Source organism: Macaca nemestrina, unplaced genomic scaffold (assembly GCF_043159975.1).
Source record: "Macaca nemestrina isolate mMacNem1 unplaced genomic scaffold, mMacNem.hap1 Scaffold_82, whole genome shotgun sequence".
NCBI classification, from domain to species: domain Eukaryota; kingdom Metazoa; phylum Chordata; class Mammalia; order Primates; family Cercopithecidae; genus Macaca; species Macaca nemestrina.
The window spans coordinates 102,438-119,022 of NW_027257873.1; the positions used below are offsets into that span (position 1 = coordinate 102,438).

Sequence of the window (16,585 nt, forward strand, 5' to 3'; positions counted from 1 at the left end):
ACCTGAGCAGCCTGTCAGTGGAAATGTCGGGGATTACTAACATGTCTCCATTCTACAGAGCAGTCGACCAGCTTCCAATCCTGTAGTTGTTGGGGGCACCATTCCGGTCCTGTCAGTGCCGGCCCAGCGTGGAAGCCGCAGCCCGAGGCGCTGGGAAACCTGCGGGGCTCTCACTGCCAGGGTTCTGATGGGAATCGAGCGCTGGAAGAAAGATGTCCTTAGGGCAGAGCCTGGCGAGGAGGGGGTGCTGCTGTTGCAGCAGTACATGGAATTTCAAATGACAAATGAAACAAGCTTTTAATTATGACCAGAGCCCTATGCTCTGCGTTTCTTCAAATGGAAATGTTGTGCTGAAATGAAATTGCTGTTAATCGGTTGCCTCATGCAAGACGCAAGACGGAGGGCTGGGAGCAAAGTAGAACGTGGACTTATCTACAAAGCTTCCTCCTCTCAGACTATCATCAGCTGGATGGTGCTACACAGGAATATGTGAGAATTCGTGTGAGAAAGGTGATGGGTGCAGACCTGTGTGACCGGCAGGTGTGGGGGAGGTTTGAGAGAAGCTTTTGGCTGAAGTGATGTCAGATGCAGGAGCTGAAGTGTGATGTCTGTCTGGATGGAAGAGCACACACGCCTCTGGGCTGCGGGAAACAGATAAAGGAGGAGGTGGACAGACGTGAGTCGTGTCTTAGGAATGGTAGCAATTCAGGCAGACCCAGGATCAGGCTCCCACGGGGGAGGAGTGGATATCAGGACCCAGGGAGCGTGGGGCGGGGGTCATGCCCAGGCCTCTGCGGGTCTTGCTCTTGTGTCAGCAGGGCCCTGTGCTTGCCCTCCTTAAAACTTTCCTGATCCATAAAACGGGCACGACAAAATCCACCTTGTGACACTGAAGCTTAAATGAGATGATGTACATGGTGTCTTCCTTCCCTTCCTGACACATCCTAGACTCACAGCTATGGTAGCAGCGACAGACTGGATGGAATGCTGGAGCCCCCTTGCGCCTGGTGAAGCCACATGGATTTGTGCAGTGCTGGCGACTGTCTCTGAAAGCCTTTGGTCATGGCAGTGGCAGCCTGGAGTGGCTCCTGGCATACTTGAGTCTGTGGAGTGCAAGGTTGACTGGAGCTCCGGGGCCATTGATACTGTCCAGGGGTGAGCTGATGAGGCCCTAAAACATGGGGGGAAGGCCGAGAGGACTTGGCTGCCAGAAGCATTGTAGATTTCTGGCTTCGAGAACTTGCTGACTTATGGACATAGGAAGGTAAACCCAGATGGCTCCAAAATTGTAAGTCCAGAAGAAAGGTGGGAGGGTACAATTGCTGACTAGGTCATGGTTGCCCTGTCCCTTTGTTTCTGGCCATCGTTTCTCCTCCCTCCCCCTGCCTTTGTGGGCTGGAGGGCCTGAGCCTGCACAGCGGTCTATTTCATGATGACAATGGCCGATTATTACCCTGCAGTAAGAAGTCTCTCCATTTTATTTGGCAGCAGTAGTTAAATAAATTTAAGGAGTGATGGTGTAGTAGTATTGGTTTTGTTTGTGCTTTTTTTTTTTTTTTTTTTTTTTTTTTTTTAGTGTCATTTAACTGAATGTTATTTCCAATTTCACTGATCACTTTGAGAGGCCAAAACATGCTTTGATTTGTTATTTTGTGTTTGAGCTAGTTTATTGCCTCACAGGAATGCCAAGTATTCTGTTGTCACACATCATTAAGTATCTCAAATTGTGTTACTATAATACTTAGCTGAATTACCTCCCTTATTTTGGCTTTTAAAAATCTAAAATCTGTGTGAAACACAGGATGGTGCATCTCCATTGAGGGTTGTTGAGAAGTGTGACTTTTGCTGGCATGCTTGAGAATCAGTGACATTATTTTATAGAAACACTTTGTAACTGACAGCAAAGCTAGAAGCTCCTGTAAAGGGCAGAGTAGGCAACGTGTGATGCTTTGAGGGCCATAGAAGTCTCTGCATATATTTCTTTTGTGAAAACGTCAAAGTGTAAAAATCACTTCTGGTTCCCTGGCCAAGGCTCGGTCGGGGATCGTGGTTTGCAGACCCTTGACAGCAGCTTAGCTGAAAGCTGGTCTCCCATGCGGTGAGCAGGAGCCTACCTCATTGCTTCAGCCAGAAAGATGCTGCCCTCATGCTGAAATTTACTTCAAACAAACTTGAAAGCTCTGGCACCGCTGCTCATTTCCATACTGTTGCAGGCTATCTAAAATACGGAGGATGCCGTGGCGTTTTGATTTTGTTACTCCTCTTGAAGGGCTCTGAGATGGCTCATCGCGAGTTAGACATTTGCAGAAATGATCAAGCAGAGCTGCAGTCATCTTGCAGATCAAGTGACGTTTTTTCTGAAAGCTTGTTACAGGCTTAAATTTCTGATCCCGTTCCATCCACTGATCTTGTATGATTGGTTTTGTTTTGCACCCATTTGGGTCTGTGAAGCGTCTCCCCACCGTGGTAGAACTTTAGCTCTGATTTCATGCATGATTCGATATCCTTACTCCTCTTCTGTGAGGAGAAAGCGCTGTAGCTCCTGCGTGGTTTCCGGCCCCTCCCTGCACGCGGATGGATTGGGAGGTATTTGTGGTGTGTGAACTTGCTACCCCCAAAGGCTCCTTGTTGACTCCCCTGGACCAGACTCTTCCCTACTCCCATGGACTGCACTCCTCCCTCCTGGTTCATTCCCCGGACCACATTCCTCCCTCCTCCTCCCTGGCTCACTCCCCTGGACCACACACGTCCCTCCTGGTTCACTCCTTGGACCACACTCCTCCCTCCTGGTTCACTCCCTGGATCACACTCCTCCCTCCTGGTTCACTCCCTGGGTCGAACTCCTGCCTCCTGTTTCACTCGCTGGGCCGAACTCCACCCTCCTCCCTCCTGGTTCACTCTCCTGTGTCCCCACGCCTCTCTCCTGGTTCACTGCCCTGGGCCCCTACGCCTCCCTGTTGGTTCACTGTCCTGGGCCCCCATGCCTCCCTTCTTCTTCACTCCCCTGAGCCCCCACTCCTCCCTACTCCCCTGGGCCACTTTCCTCCCTCCTGGTTCACTCCCCTGGGTCCCCACTCCTCCCTCTTGGGGTCGTGTTAGTTTCTGCTGTGCTTGTGCCAGCACGATAAGGCTGAGTGGCAGCTCCAGGGCTATGGCTGCGCGCGCAGCTGTGGTGTTAGTGCAGAGAACTGTGGGGATGCAGCTGCCCTTGCTGTGATGCTTCGAGTGTCACAGTCGGTATGGGAAACTGGGTGGGATGTGGATGTCCCAGGAAGGGACAGGAGCCTCCCCTCAGCCTCTGTCAAACAGTTCTCAGCCAGGCATGGTGGCTCATGCCTGTAATCCCAGCCCTTTGGGAGGCCGGGGTGGGTGGATCACCTGAGGTCAGGAGTTGGAGACCAGCTTGACCAATGTGGTAATTTTTGACACGTTAAGGATTAAGGAAAATGACTCTCACTCGTTTGCCTTGCTTTTTAATTGATGATTGGTGTAGCCCAGTAGTCTGAACTTGTTAAGCAACCATTCTTACTGAAAGACTAATGTTTAAAAGTCTCTTCCTCTGGACACGTCTTTGGCTGCTGTAATCAAATGCAATGTAATCAAATGCAATGTAATCAGCACTGGTTAATGGCTTTCCTTGTTTGGCTAACAAATGCTCCTCAGAAACTTTGGTTTCTTGTTATTTTCATTTATAATTATGTTTTAAGCCTTCTAATTTTTCTAGCTTTCCTGCGAGTTGGGAATAACTGTGATGGGTGCTTAGTTTGGGATGTTGACGTATACTCTATGCCCAGCTACTATGCCATTGTGTGAACACTGATTTCTCACTTTCTCATGAAGACTGATTTCACCTAGTTTGGTAAATTCTATTAATTTTAAGGAAGGGAGTGGAATGCAACTGCTGTTAGGAGGCTTTTTTAAGGATCGGGGAAATGTTGCCATGATTATTACCGTTACAGAAGGAACATAAAAATACGTGCTGCCTTCAGTCATGATGAATATGTAAGTCCGCGTCTGGGACTGCAGAAAACGGCAGCCCCAAATCTTAAAATCGTGTGGATGTACCAAGCCCATCTGCAGGGCACTGTGGAGCAGCCTGCATTAGCCGAAGTTGGCCCACAAGCCCTGAGGGATGGTGTCTGAGTTATGATAAGGCTCTGACTTGGGATTTAACAGATCTCCTAATACTGTGATATTCTAAACAAAGACACGATAATGCCCAGGGAGCCCAGTGGGCACCTGTAGGCAGTGCAGGTGAGAAAAGGTTCCAAAGAAGCTTCCTGCAGCTCAGCTAGGAGGATTCTGTAAGGCAGTAGACACATCAATGTTCACATAGGAGTGTTGAGCTATATTCATTCCTTTTAAGCAGCCAGGCTTGTGTGTGTTTTTAGGGGCACTCACATAGCGCCCCTTCCACCCTCACTGCCGGTTGTGCCTGTTTGATGTTGCGGATTTCTGTGTTAAGTGTGTCCACTCTCCAAATGTATCTCTGTCTCTAGAATATTTTAGAGTAGATCATTTATTGTTTAAACGCTTGCTTTTAGTGAGGAAGAAATCTTTAAAACGGGCCATACAGACCCTGCTATAAATGTTGAACAATGGAATGTGTAATGTTTAACACGTCGTGTTTAAAGTAGAAGACAGTTTAATTTAGAAATCCTGTTGGAATGCCAACTTAAATTACCACCATCCGTATGCATATGGAAAAGAATGAGAGAGAATGTGTACAGAATTGGAATTTTGTCTATTTTGTCGAGATTCTGTAATGTATCAGGTACAAGCCTCACTTCATGATTTAAATGCATGAAGCTGAAATTACAAAACTTGACAAAAACATGCCTTTGAATAGTGAGCCTTTATCCTCCTTGAAATAGTGATTTATTCACTAAAATGTCCACCTGCAACTTTGTCAAACACATTTGTTGCATTAGTTCTCAAGTGAGCTCAGTTTTCCAGACAGGGAGATTATTATTGCTTAGTGTTTGTCCTGATGATGTTGGTGAACAGGGAAAATCCTATGATGTGGATCCTCTGTGTGTGTTACACAGCAGACGCGGCCTGCCCAACCCTCTGCCTGTAACTGGGAAGCTTGACTGTCGGGATCATTGTAGAGAACCTTGAGGAAAGCAAAACAAAAAGCCTCTGGAGTAGCAAAAGATGTAGCTGATTTCATGCAGTAAAACTTACACATTTTTCTTTAAAATGCATCCTTCGGAACCTCAGTTTGCTGATTATTTTAGAATTACTGTAGTCTGCTGACAGCAGTCGTGGGAACAGGTGCATGGCCCGGCTGGTGCAGGGGGTCTCAGAGCGGAGTCACACTGCTGACACCGAAGGAGGGGCTGGAGCCATCACGCTCGTGACTCGTGCAGATGGCCTTGGCTGACCTCCAGAAGAGAAAACGTCAGTATCCAAGGAGGAAAAAGTCTATTAATTTCATGAGTGTTTGCCTTCGCAGTGGCTACAACCCTGAGTTTGTGGCACCTGCTGTCTCTGGAATGAGGAGTCTTCCCTTCCTGGCAGACAAGCTCTAGATGGGCACAGGAGCTGTGGTTGCTGGATTGAAGAGGTTTCCTTCTTGGGGAGGTGGCCTTCGAGCCTGACATGAAGGAAGCTGTGACTGGCGGGAAAGGGCCTTGGAGACAGTGTATTTACCAGGAGGGTCAGTGACTGAGAACCATCCTGTTCCGAGTGTTGCCATTCTGGTTCTAGAGTAAACTTGGGGAGAAACAACAGCCAAAAGCCTCGAGGAATATTCTGTGATGTTGATCACGTTTGGTAGATTTGTTGCTGAGACTCTGAAATGAGAAGCCCTGGAGGTGCAGGTCTATCAGGCCGTGGGACGTGGGAGAGCTGCTGCTTCAGGGGTTGGAGTCCCCGTGCCAGAGGCTCAGTCCTGCAGAGACTTTTGCACAGTGGGCAACTGCTGCCTCTGGTTGATTGTGAGTCCCCCAGATGAATACCCATGAAAGGTACCATGTCAGTAAAGAGTCAAACTCTGTGAAGCATTTGGAGATTTATTCTGAGCCAAATGAGTTACCATGGCCCTTGATATTACCCTCAGGAGATCCTACGAACGTATTCCCGAGGTGGTCAGAGCCCAGCCTGGTTTTATAGCTTTTAGGGAGACATGAGACAATCGATCAAATAAATGTAAGATGTACATGGGTTTGGTCTGGAAAGGTGGGACAACTGGAAGCAGGGGTGTCCAGGTCATAGGTAGATTTGAAAATTTCCTGATTGACAGTTGGTTAAGAGAGTTGTCAGATAAGGGGTTGTGGAGACCAAGGCTGTGTCATGTGGAGGAAATCCTCCAGGTAGCTTCGGAGAGAATAGATTGTAAATGTTTCCCATCAGACTAAACGTCTAAGTTCTGTCTAATTCCAGAAGGGAGGTAGGGTGATGAGGCAAGTCCGACCCCCCAGCGATCATGGCCTGGACTAGTTTTTCAGATTAGCTTTGGAATGCCCTTGTCAAAAGCCGGTGCTGTTCAGATGGCCAAAGTGGCTTCGAATTCTAATGTTTTTACAACCAGAAGGTGATTGTGTTTTTTTCTGTGGATGACAGCCAGTGTGGTAATTAATATTTTGTTAGCAGATTAAGTTGGAAGTCAATGTGTTTTCATGTATGTTAATTATTAAATCATCAACAAACAGAGAAGGGCTTACTTTGAAACCAGCCTGAGACTCAAGAGACTCATCAAAGAAAACGATGGACTTGGGAGAACTGATTCACGTGTTTACTGCGCCAAGTTTCAGGCATTATGAGAAGTCTGTGCTGATACATTGTGACTTGAGAACTTAAATCTTGATGGACTCTTAAGAGTGAGGCTTTTTTCTTTTTCTTTTTCTTTTAAACGGTCAGCGTTTCTGTCTCCTGTGTTTTGTCTTCCAGCTGTGGAGCACTTTAGGTTTGTGTTCACGTGGCGTTGTTCCCTGAACCACCAGGTTTGTGGCTCCGCGGTCCTGCCCGCCTTGATCGCGTCTTCCCCGCCCCGTGGGTTTTATCCTGAGGACGGTTCTCCGCTGTGTGGAGTGGAGGATCAGTGGACAATGGCTTTACCGACTCATTTTCTATGTAGCTCCCAGTTTCTCAAAATCATAATTGTCTTGGATTCCCTGTGAACTGGGAGTCAGGCCTTGGGCACAGTGCTGGGTGGCCTTGGGTGCAGTACTGGGGAAGGAGGGAGAGATGAGAATAGGAAGGATGGGTTTGTCAGGGGAAGGACCCCTTTGCCGCATTCCTGTGTCTGTTTTAGGTTAAAGATGAATGGCCAGGTGGTGGATGTCTCCCCTGCTGTGGCTGGACCTCGCTGTGCTGAACCCTGAGCAGGGGCCCCAGCAGCTGCCTCCTGCCAGGCCGGGGCCACAGGGCTGGGCTGCTGCCTCTAGGGTGGGTTGCGAGGGCTCGTGCCAAGTTGCAAGGGTCTGCACCGCTCCTGTGTGACCTGAGGGGCATGGGGGAAGCTGGTCTGTGCTCCTTACCTGGGAGAAGTTGAGCTCACCTGGGCCAGAGCCTCTGGGGAGGTATTAAGGCAGAGGCCTGGAATTCCTGCTTTCCCCAGACAGCAAGAAAGCTCAGTGTTGCACCTGCTCTGAGATGCCCTCAGCAGCCATATATAGTTGACTTGAACATGAGGGAAGGTGCCAATTAACCCGGCTCTGTGGAGAGCTTTGAGGAGTCCAGGCCCTGGGCCCCGGGCTTTTAAATATGTTCCTTCCTGAACAAAAAAGAACAAAAGATCCCTGTGGCTGATGCTGACTGCATGGGGTAGGACATGCCGAGCTTGCGTGGGGCTTGCCCCTGAGTTTTCCTGGTGCTCCTCCCAGCTCCCACGGACACCAGCCTCTCCAGGCCGAGGCTTGTCCTGTTTAGACCCTTGTTGGTGGGGTCTGTGGTCCTGGATCGAGGGCCCAAGCACTTCTTTCATGATTATAAATGATTCACCAGAGACGCACGGCTGCCCCCAAACATCTCACGAGCATGAGATACAGCCAGTGTCGCCGCCGCAAGCTCATAATTCTAGTGGAAAGAGGAAATTTTACTTTTAATGTGCTCGTGTGACTCAGATGCAAATATTTAATTCCCGTTCAACTTTCAAGACCTTGAGAACCTCTGAGATTCCTTGAAAGCTGTTCCTTTGCCCCACGACTAACTCTCCTGTGGAAGGAGGCTGGGGTGGTCCGCGGCGTGTGGGGTCCTGCTGCGTTCTCCAGGATTCCTTAGGTTTCATCATTAGTCCCAGCTCTTCAGCAGGTGGAGCTGATTGACTCTGACATTTCCATTATATTGTTCTTGTGTTGCCTCAGTTAACTTAGAATAATCAGTATTTACCAGAAATAATTGATGGCGAGATGGGAATTATTGGTGATTCCCTGACATAGGCAGCCTGTATAGATAAGCGTGTTACACGGTGTCTGATTTCTGAGATGTTGGTCCAAACCTTCTCAGCAACACACTTTGAAGGGTAGATTCCTGTGCAGGAGAAGCTGCTTTTCCCCGAGACGCGGTGGCGGCCCCTGCACTGGCATGGCAGGGTGGGCGTGTGACTGGGCAGGGCTGGACCTGCTCCTGTCCGCCCCTGTGCGGGGCGCGTACCTCCGCACCACATGTGTGTCGAGGGTGCCTGCCTTTGTTCCCCCAGCTCGAACTCATAGAATTGTATACCTTCCTGACACATTCCTGCATAGAGATGATTAGATCTGGGGGCTGAATCTCAATCTCACATGCATGTAGGTAAATTATTCACGTAAATGACTTGGGTCCTCCACGTTCAGGGTCAGGAGGCGCGGGGTGGGTTTGGAGACAACTGCCTGGCCTCAGGAAGTTTCTCTCAGAGCCTGTTTCTTTCTCTAGCAAAGTAAATGATGCCTTCCTCACGGGGCTTGACACACGCTCAGTACTCAGATGCTGTCTGGTCTTTATTATAGTTAGTATTTGGGGAACAGCATGGCTGGTAAGAAAATGCGTTATCTTTACAATTTATAGAATGTCACACAAGGCAAGCGTGAAACCGGGACTCTACCCTAATCTGAAGGTGCTGGTGCTTAGTCTTCTGAAGCATTTTGTTGTAATTCTGGCGTGTGTCAGCCAAGTCATATGATGGCACCGCATGCGTGATGCCAGCTCAGTTACCTTGGAACGGGGAGCATGAGGCTGCCAGGGAGCAACCCTCCTACCTCCAGCCTTCGGCGGTTTCTCTCTCTCCTTCCCTCTGTCCCTCCCTATCCCCCACTCCTCCTTTCCACTCCTGCTCCCCTCCCTACCCCCCTCACTTACTCTACAACAGAGGTCCAGACTTTGACAAATCCCAGCTGGGCCTATTTATCACTGGGCTGGGAAACCAGAGGGAAAGGGGCCCAGTTACTACAAAAATAGAGAATTGAAATAGAATGTGAACTACTTTTGCGTATTTTTTATTTTAATCTGAATATGAAAGGCAAGTATCAGCATAAAAAGGGTGCTAACTGCGCCACACAGCTCCAAGTCTGCCTTGTCGGGGCTCCGTGGGTTCCCACGCCCTGGCCTTCTCTATGAGTGTCTGGACACGCCGTGGCTGCGAAAGGAGCATTCAGTTATGGTCCTTTGAATGTTGCAGAGTCATGTTTAATAAAAAAATCTTCACGTTTACCCACAGCCAAGTCTTGATTTAATAACAGGTACTGCAGGTCTCTGGGTGGGCCTGAGCCTCTGTTTTAGAAGCAGCCGCACCATCCGAGGGGCAGGTCCGTGTGGGCTGGCAGGCGGCCTGGTCCTTGGAGCACAGGGTGGACCTGACCCAGTCCTGGCAGTGGGGGGCCTTGCAGTTCTAGAATGTAGTGATGCAACCTGTGGCATAAATAAAAAGCCTCATGTGCCCCCATGAGAAGCTGGGGCTTCCCCTCAGTACTGTGGTGTGCTGTGTTTGTGATCGTGCAGATGTAAAAGGGTGAGGGAGATGTCTAAAAACTAGGCTCCCAAAGACAGCCCTTCATGTCGGGTGCTTTCATGTGTGTATGTACACCTGTTTGACGAGTGTACACCTTCACGCGTGCACCTGTTTCACGCATGCACACCTGTTTGTGCATGTGCCTGTTTCACACTTGTGCCTGTTTCGCGTGTGTGTGTGCCTGGGCATTCCCCTTGTATTGCGTCATACGTTGTATTTTACAGATTGTTTTTTTTCAGTTTGTATCGTGAGCTTGTAACGACGTCGTGAAGAAAAGAGGGGATCCTGGCAGCCTTTGGCTCTGAGAAACGTGATGTCACGGGAACAGATGAGACAGCCCGGGTGAGGCCGGCAGAGGCCATCGTGGCCTGGGAGTCCGTGCACATCCACTGTCTGTCGCTGTGTGACAAGTGACCACAAAACTAGGGGCTTAAGGCAAAGTACACGTACGACTGTACAGCTTCTTCAGGTTGCAAATTCAGGGCAGCCTTGCTGAGCGGCTCTGGCCCAGTCCCCCGGGTCACCGTGAAGATGCTGTCCAGGGCTGCAGCCATCTGTAGGCTCAGCTGGGCTGGAGGTTCTGCTCCAGGATGCTGTGCTGACGTGTCTGCGGGCAGAGGCCTGGTCCTCCACACCTGGTCCCTCCCTGGGGCTGCCAAGTGCATTCCTGCCCAGGGCCGCTCCTTTCCCCAGAGACGTAGCAGTGCTGGTCTTATGCCCAGCGTCAAGGTGGCCGGGTCAGGAGCAAAGACTTGTTTCCCCTACTCGGCGGCTACTCCTGCAGGGCTGGGAGACAGTGGAGGTCGCGCAGGAAGGTGTTCGCTGAAGACCGTGCTCTGTGACTTGACGGGTGTTCCTCCCAGGAGGGTGAAATGGAGACTGGACGCTGGGAGCGGCATCCTGCGTGACCCCACGTGTAGTGGGCTCACAGCAGAGCTAAGTCCTTCCTTTACAGATACTTTTCAGAGTTTGCCCGTCTTTAGATTCTCTGATTAACATGTCTGAGGAGGGTCCCAGGAGTCTGCCACCTGCCAGGCCAAGGAGGTTCCCTACATGTAGCTGGTACCCTGACACCCTGAGAAATGTGACTCGAGAGGATCATCTGAGTTTCCTAAATGAGTCACCTGCCTTCTCTTCCCTTTGCTTTTATGCCTCCCCCAGGGTGGGTCAGTCCTGTCAGCCGCAGCGATACCTGCATGCTGGGGTTCCAAGGAGATTGGGGGTGTGTCGGGTCCCCCAGGGAGATTCGGTGACTGAGGATGCTGTCATAGCAGCCAACATGTCCCTATCGTTTTCACTTTTAATGAAGTTCAGTTACTAGGTTTTCTGAGGCACAATGATGTCCTTGTGAAAAATTGGTGATCAGGGAAGCAAGCAAGTGTGGGAAAATGATCCTGCCCTTAAATCTAAAAAATGATGAAACAGCAAAGAGCCCTGAAGAGCCCATGAACCTCCTCATGGGGCAGTGAGGAGACACCTCAGTAATGGCTTAAAAAAAAATGAGATCATACTGAAGAAAAAGTACACTAAATTTTGGGTCTCCTATGGGTAAAGAGATTGTGGTTTACATTTTGGAGGCATGCATTTATATACTTATTTATTTTTCTTTGCTGGATTTAGAATTAGTTGAAATAATTGTGTTTTTTAAATTTAAAAAAATGGGGTATACGAAGTCTAATCTCTTTGTGACATTTCTGTACTGTGAGACTCCACATACAAAAGTGAAGCCCAGACTGTCTGTCTCTAATGAGCCAGAGAGAGGTGGTCATCTCCTGCAGGCCGGTCTGGTCTCCAGGCATCTGGCCATCCTCCCAGTCTTGGGCACACCTGCATCACTGGTGCTTCCTGCCAGACTGTGACTCTGCCCAGGTTTCAGGAGCACCCGGAACTGTTTTCCTAGGGCCTCCTGCTTTGTCCTGGCTCCTGGAAGCACAGGCTTTTGATGAAGGACTCTCCCCACTGCTAGGTAAATTGGTGATTGCCCCACAGTCTGTGTTTCTTGCATGGGGCGCAGAGCGTCTGGGCGTGGTGTCGTGGCCCTGGAGCCAGCTCTAGGACTGCCCGGCGGCCTTGCCTCCGCCCCTCATCTGGGAACAGGGCGGTGGGGAGGAGAAGGAAAGCAGGGTCTTGCCCCTTCTGCGTCTCGAGAACACGGGAACACATCGTCCCATTGCCTCGCACCATTCACAGCCCAGGCTTGTGTGAAGTATTATTTTATAACCTCCCCTGACAATGATGTATTTTATATAAGCAGCACATAAAGTGGTAATTTAATACCCTATCGAGGAGGATTAAACAATAAGGAGCAGATATCGCTGTAGAAAAGTTACTTTATCCGGGAAACATTTATCTACTGCAGGTGGATGTGAACCATGGCTTCCTCCTCGGTGGCTCCTGACGAGCCTATGAGATTCTGTCCTGTTCGCCACTGTTAGTTATAAGCTACACCTTTCCTTCTATGATGTTAGTTACAAGCTCTACCTTTCCTTCTATGATGTTAGTTATAAGCTCTACCTTTCCTTCTATGATGTTTATTTCTTGCCTGTTCACCACTGTTACAGTTAAAAGCTATACTTTTCCTTCTGCGATGTGTATTTCTTCCCTATTCACCACTGTTAGTTACAAGCTATACCTTTTCTTCTGTGCTGTATATTTCTTGAAGGCATGGACTAAATCCTAATTCCACAGTATTTGATGAACACGCTCAAGAGATACTTGTTTGAATGAATGGATTAATGGAAAATAGAAGTGGTGACTTCACTTTTAATTCATTATGTCAAACTTTGTTTACATGGAAAATTTTATGGTCCTTTGGATAAACAGGGCCTCTGTGCAGGGTTGTTAGAGATTGTGAGAGTGCCTCAAATGGCTCTGTGGCTCTAGGCCCACAAAGGTCTTTCAGGGACTTGGTGGCGGCACCTGTGTTGAAAACTGAGTTCTGCAAATCCATTCGAGTGACCTGCCAGCACACACAATCCTACTTCCCAATTGATTTCTGCACAGAGGCTTCTCCTGAATGCCCCAGGTGAACGTGGGTTTAGCCAGCACTGCTGGGCTTCCACAGCAAGCCAGGGTGCTGCAGGGATGAGAGAGAAGAGGGGCAGGACCAGGATCTTCTTGGGACCCAGTCCCCGTGTGGGGACGCTGCCTGGCCTGGCTCTTCTGTGGGAGGTCAGGGAAATGATGGCATGGAGGGACTGTTGGCACGAGCTGCTTGCTCAAACATAGATCCCAGTTCTGTGTGAGAGGCAAAATAGAAATTTATGTGGATATCATCAGTAACATAGCAAATATGGGCTTCTTCCCTAGGGTGGCTGTGACCCTCTTGCTCATCTGCTGAGCAAAGGCCAGGCCCGGCCTTCTGGGCCTCCACAGTGAGCTTTTCCCAAGCTCTGTCCACTCCGTGGAGATGGCCAGAGCCAGGGCAGACAATGGGGTGTTTGCCACTTTTTGTTTTTCTTTTTCGAGACGGAGTCTTGCTCTGTTGCCCAGGCTGGAGTACAGTGGTGTGATCTCGGCTCAGTGCAAGCTCCGCCTCCCAGGTCACGCCATTCTCCTGCCTCACCCTCTCGAGTAGCTGGGACCACAGGTGTCTGCCACCACACCAGGCTAGGTTTTTGCGTTTTTAGTAGAGACGAGGCTTCACCGTTTTAGCCAGGATGGTCTCGATCTCCTGACCTTGTGATCCACCCGCCTCGGCCTGCCAAAGTGCTGGGATTACAGGCATGAGCCACCACACCCGGCCAGGTATTTGTCGGTTTTTGAAAGCTACATTTAAAGAATGAAATAGACTGAACAGAATTACTTCCTTTTGAATGTTTAATACTTAATCTACCAGAACACTTAAATACAGTTAATGTATTCAAATAATAAGAAAGAACTTTCCCTCCATTTCCAAAGCAAAAGTATAAACAATCTTTTACTTGGCAGGGATTTCACTATGTTTCTTAAAAGCCGGCAAGCACTTTTCCTGAAATAGACCCGTCTCTTCCTCTGCATAGATCCTATGAACATTTTAGCTACATTTCTGCTATATCTTGATGTGTGATAGATTATAGAAAATTCCTTGCTACTGGAACTTCACGATGCTTTCCTTTTAAACATCAAATAGAAAGTATGGATAGTAAATCTCAGATTAGTTGCCATTCTTGGTCTTGGTAGAGCTGCCACCAACAGCCTCTGTCAATTACAACAGAGTGTGTCTCCCCAGCAACTAGGTTTAGATTGCAGACCAAGCCAGGATCACCCAGGATTCAATGCAACGTCTTCCAAAGCTGTAGCCACTGCTCCTGGAAAAGATTTGAGAAGCCCTCCCTTTGATGCCTGTGCATGGCTGTTCTCAGATCACAGCAGCTGCAGCAGCATCTCGGAGGATGCCGGCAGGGGTGTCCTGGGTACTGACTCCACGGCAGGGGCCTGCAGTATCTGAATGAAATGGCCGTGACACTGTGCACCCTAGAGGAATCCACAGCCACGTTTCAAAGGTGCAGTGGCCCGAGGTGAACCCCAGAGCACTGAGGAGCCTGGAGTTGACCTGTCACAACTCCATTGAGAGAACTGACTGAATTCCGAACCTGTGCGGGCAAAAGATGGCTATTTGCGCTTGGCTCCTTCCCAGGACAGGGCAAGGGAGGTTGTCTGTACAGCTAGTGGGAGCTTGACTCTGTTCACACTCGGGGCTGAGTCACGCTCCTTTCTGTGAGCCCAGGGAAGATAGACATGCCTAGCTTTCCTGGAAGAGGGCCCTGATGAGTCGAAGCTGAGCTTCAAGATGTTCGGTGTTGTGGTGTGCGTGGCGGGTTCCGAGTCGGTGTGTGCTGAGTGGGGACCCGGCTGCTGCTGTCGCTATTGGGCTCAGCAGACGCTGCGGGGGAAGTGGCTCCTGTGGTACTTGGTTTTCTCCTCACAGAGGTGGGTTTCCCTGCGGTGAAGGTGTTGGTGCTGTGACAGGCAGCCTGGCAGGAGGAAAGGTGCTCGTGGGGTTGTGCCCCGAGGTCCCCTTCCACTTGAGGAGTAGGAAGTGGGTTTGGGACCCTGCTTCCCGCTGCGCTCCCTTGCTAGGTTCTTGGCCTCGGGGACCGGGAGAAGCTGAGTAGAGGCCTGAAACCTGGACCCCTTCCACAGCCTCCGCGGCACTTGTGGTGGTATGCGGGACATGGCCCTTGGAACTCCAAGCCCTACCCTGGCATGCCCGCCCACTGGGGCGTCTCGGGCACCTGCTGTGTGCTAGGCTCCGTGGTGGGGTGGGCGGTAGCAAGGGCTGTGGGGTAGAGTGGACACGGTACGCGGATGATGAGAAGCGTCAGGGAGGCAGTGAGAGCACAGCTGAGACCTGCAAGGAGGGGACTGGCTGTGGGTGTTGGGGCTCAGGGAGCTGCCTCTACCCAGAGCCACAGTGGCCAGTGAGGGCAGAGCAGGGGACCGAGGCCCAGGGAAGCCGTGTGTATGGTTCGCATCAGGTGTGCGGGTCTGCCGGGCTGTGCGGCCCTTCTCAGTCCTGGCTGGGCCTGGGGTCCCAGAGGGAATGGAGGGTCTTTGCATCTCCCTCCTCTTGCTTCCCTGCTGCTTCCTGGTCAAGGGATGCTTCTTTATTGCAACTCTGGCAGTTATTGTGCATACTAAGAGGAGTTTCACAAAATCATAGGGGGAGAGGCGGACTAGGGATTCATTTTTTTTCTCCCCCTGATTTTATACGGAGGCTTCTACTATCCCTTAGTGTGGAGGCAGAGTGCAGATGCTCTACAGTTCTCTGTCCAGGAAGAGAAGAGCTGCTGGGAAGCCACAGAGCTGATCATTGCAATAGCTCTGACATTTTAAAGTGGGAAAATGCTGATGTCTATAATAATCAGAGTAAAACTTCAGTAGCTTCAACATAAAGATTCTGAGATGATCTTAGAGCCATTTCGTCCCTAGATCCTTCTACAGTGTGGAGTGTGACATCTCTACCAGCCGCTGGTCAGTGGCCGCCTGGGGGTAACTGAATGCTTGAAGTGTAAATGAGAACTTCTAATTTTATTTAATTTTAGTCAAATTTAAATAGCTATATGGGCCGGGCACCGTGGCTCATGCGTGTGTTCCCAGCAGTTTGGGAGGTCGAGGCGGGTGGATCATGTGAATTCAGGTGTTCAAGACCAGCCTGACCAACAAGGTGAAATCCCATCTGTACTTAAAAATATAAAAAATGAGTTGGGCGTGGTGACAGGCGCCTTTAATCCCAGCTACTCGGGAGGCCGAGGCAGAAGAATCACTTGAACTCGAGAGGCAGAGGTTGCAGCAAGCCGAGATCGAGCCACTGCACTCCAGCCTGGGTGACAGAGGGAGACTCTGTCTTAAGAAAAAAAAAAGATTTTAAAAAACCCTACATGCCCCTAGTTGCCTCTGTAGGAGACGGCATGGTTCCAGAAGGTAGACTTTGTGTTGAGGACTCTGCAGCGTCAGGCTGGAGACAGTCTCCCTTCCTAGCAGCGTGGGCCGCTGGGTCCTCTACCAGAAGGGATGGTGGCGTCTCTGGGAGGTATTTGTGGACTCAGATCTGTGTGGATTAGTGACTTGTGTTACTCACAGATACTTAATTTTATGGGTAAATGAATACCTGGACTGGCTGCAACTTCAGGGCGAGATTCGGGAGTAGGGAGTGAAAAGTGACGACGGAACCCT

At 49.9% G+C, this 16,585-nt stretch overlaps 1 protein-coding gene across 21 annotated transcripts in view; it reads left to right on the top strand.

The window, feature by feature from the left end:
* The window catches only part of LOC139361648 (disco-interacting protein 2 homolog C-like), a 217,552-nt gene that overhangs the window by 98,783 nt on the left and 102,184 nt on the right, over positions 1 to 16,585 (top strand). For 4 of the 21 annotated variants that reach the window (XM_071090345.1, XM_071090359.1, XM_071090363.1 and 1 more), the window contains exon 1: positions 1,774 to 6,824. The exons of 13 other annotated variants lie outside the window; for them this stretch is intronic. The gene's annotated coding sequence lies outside the window, so the exon portion shown is untranslated. 4 more of the 21 variants (XM_071090347.1, XM_071090364.1, XM_071090366.1 and 1 more) reach the window with 2 other exon arrangements.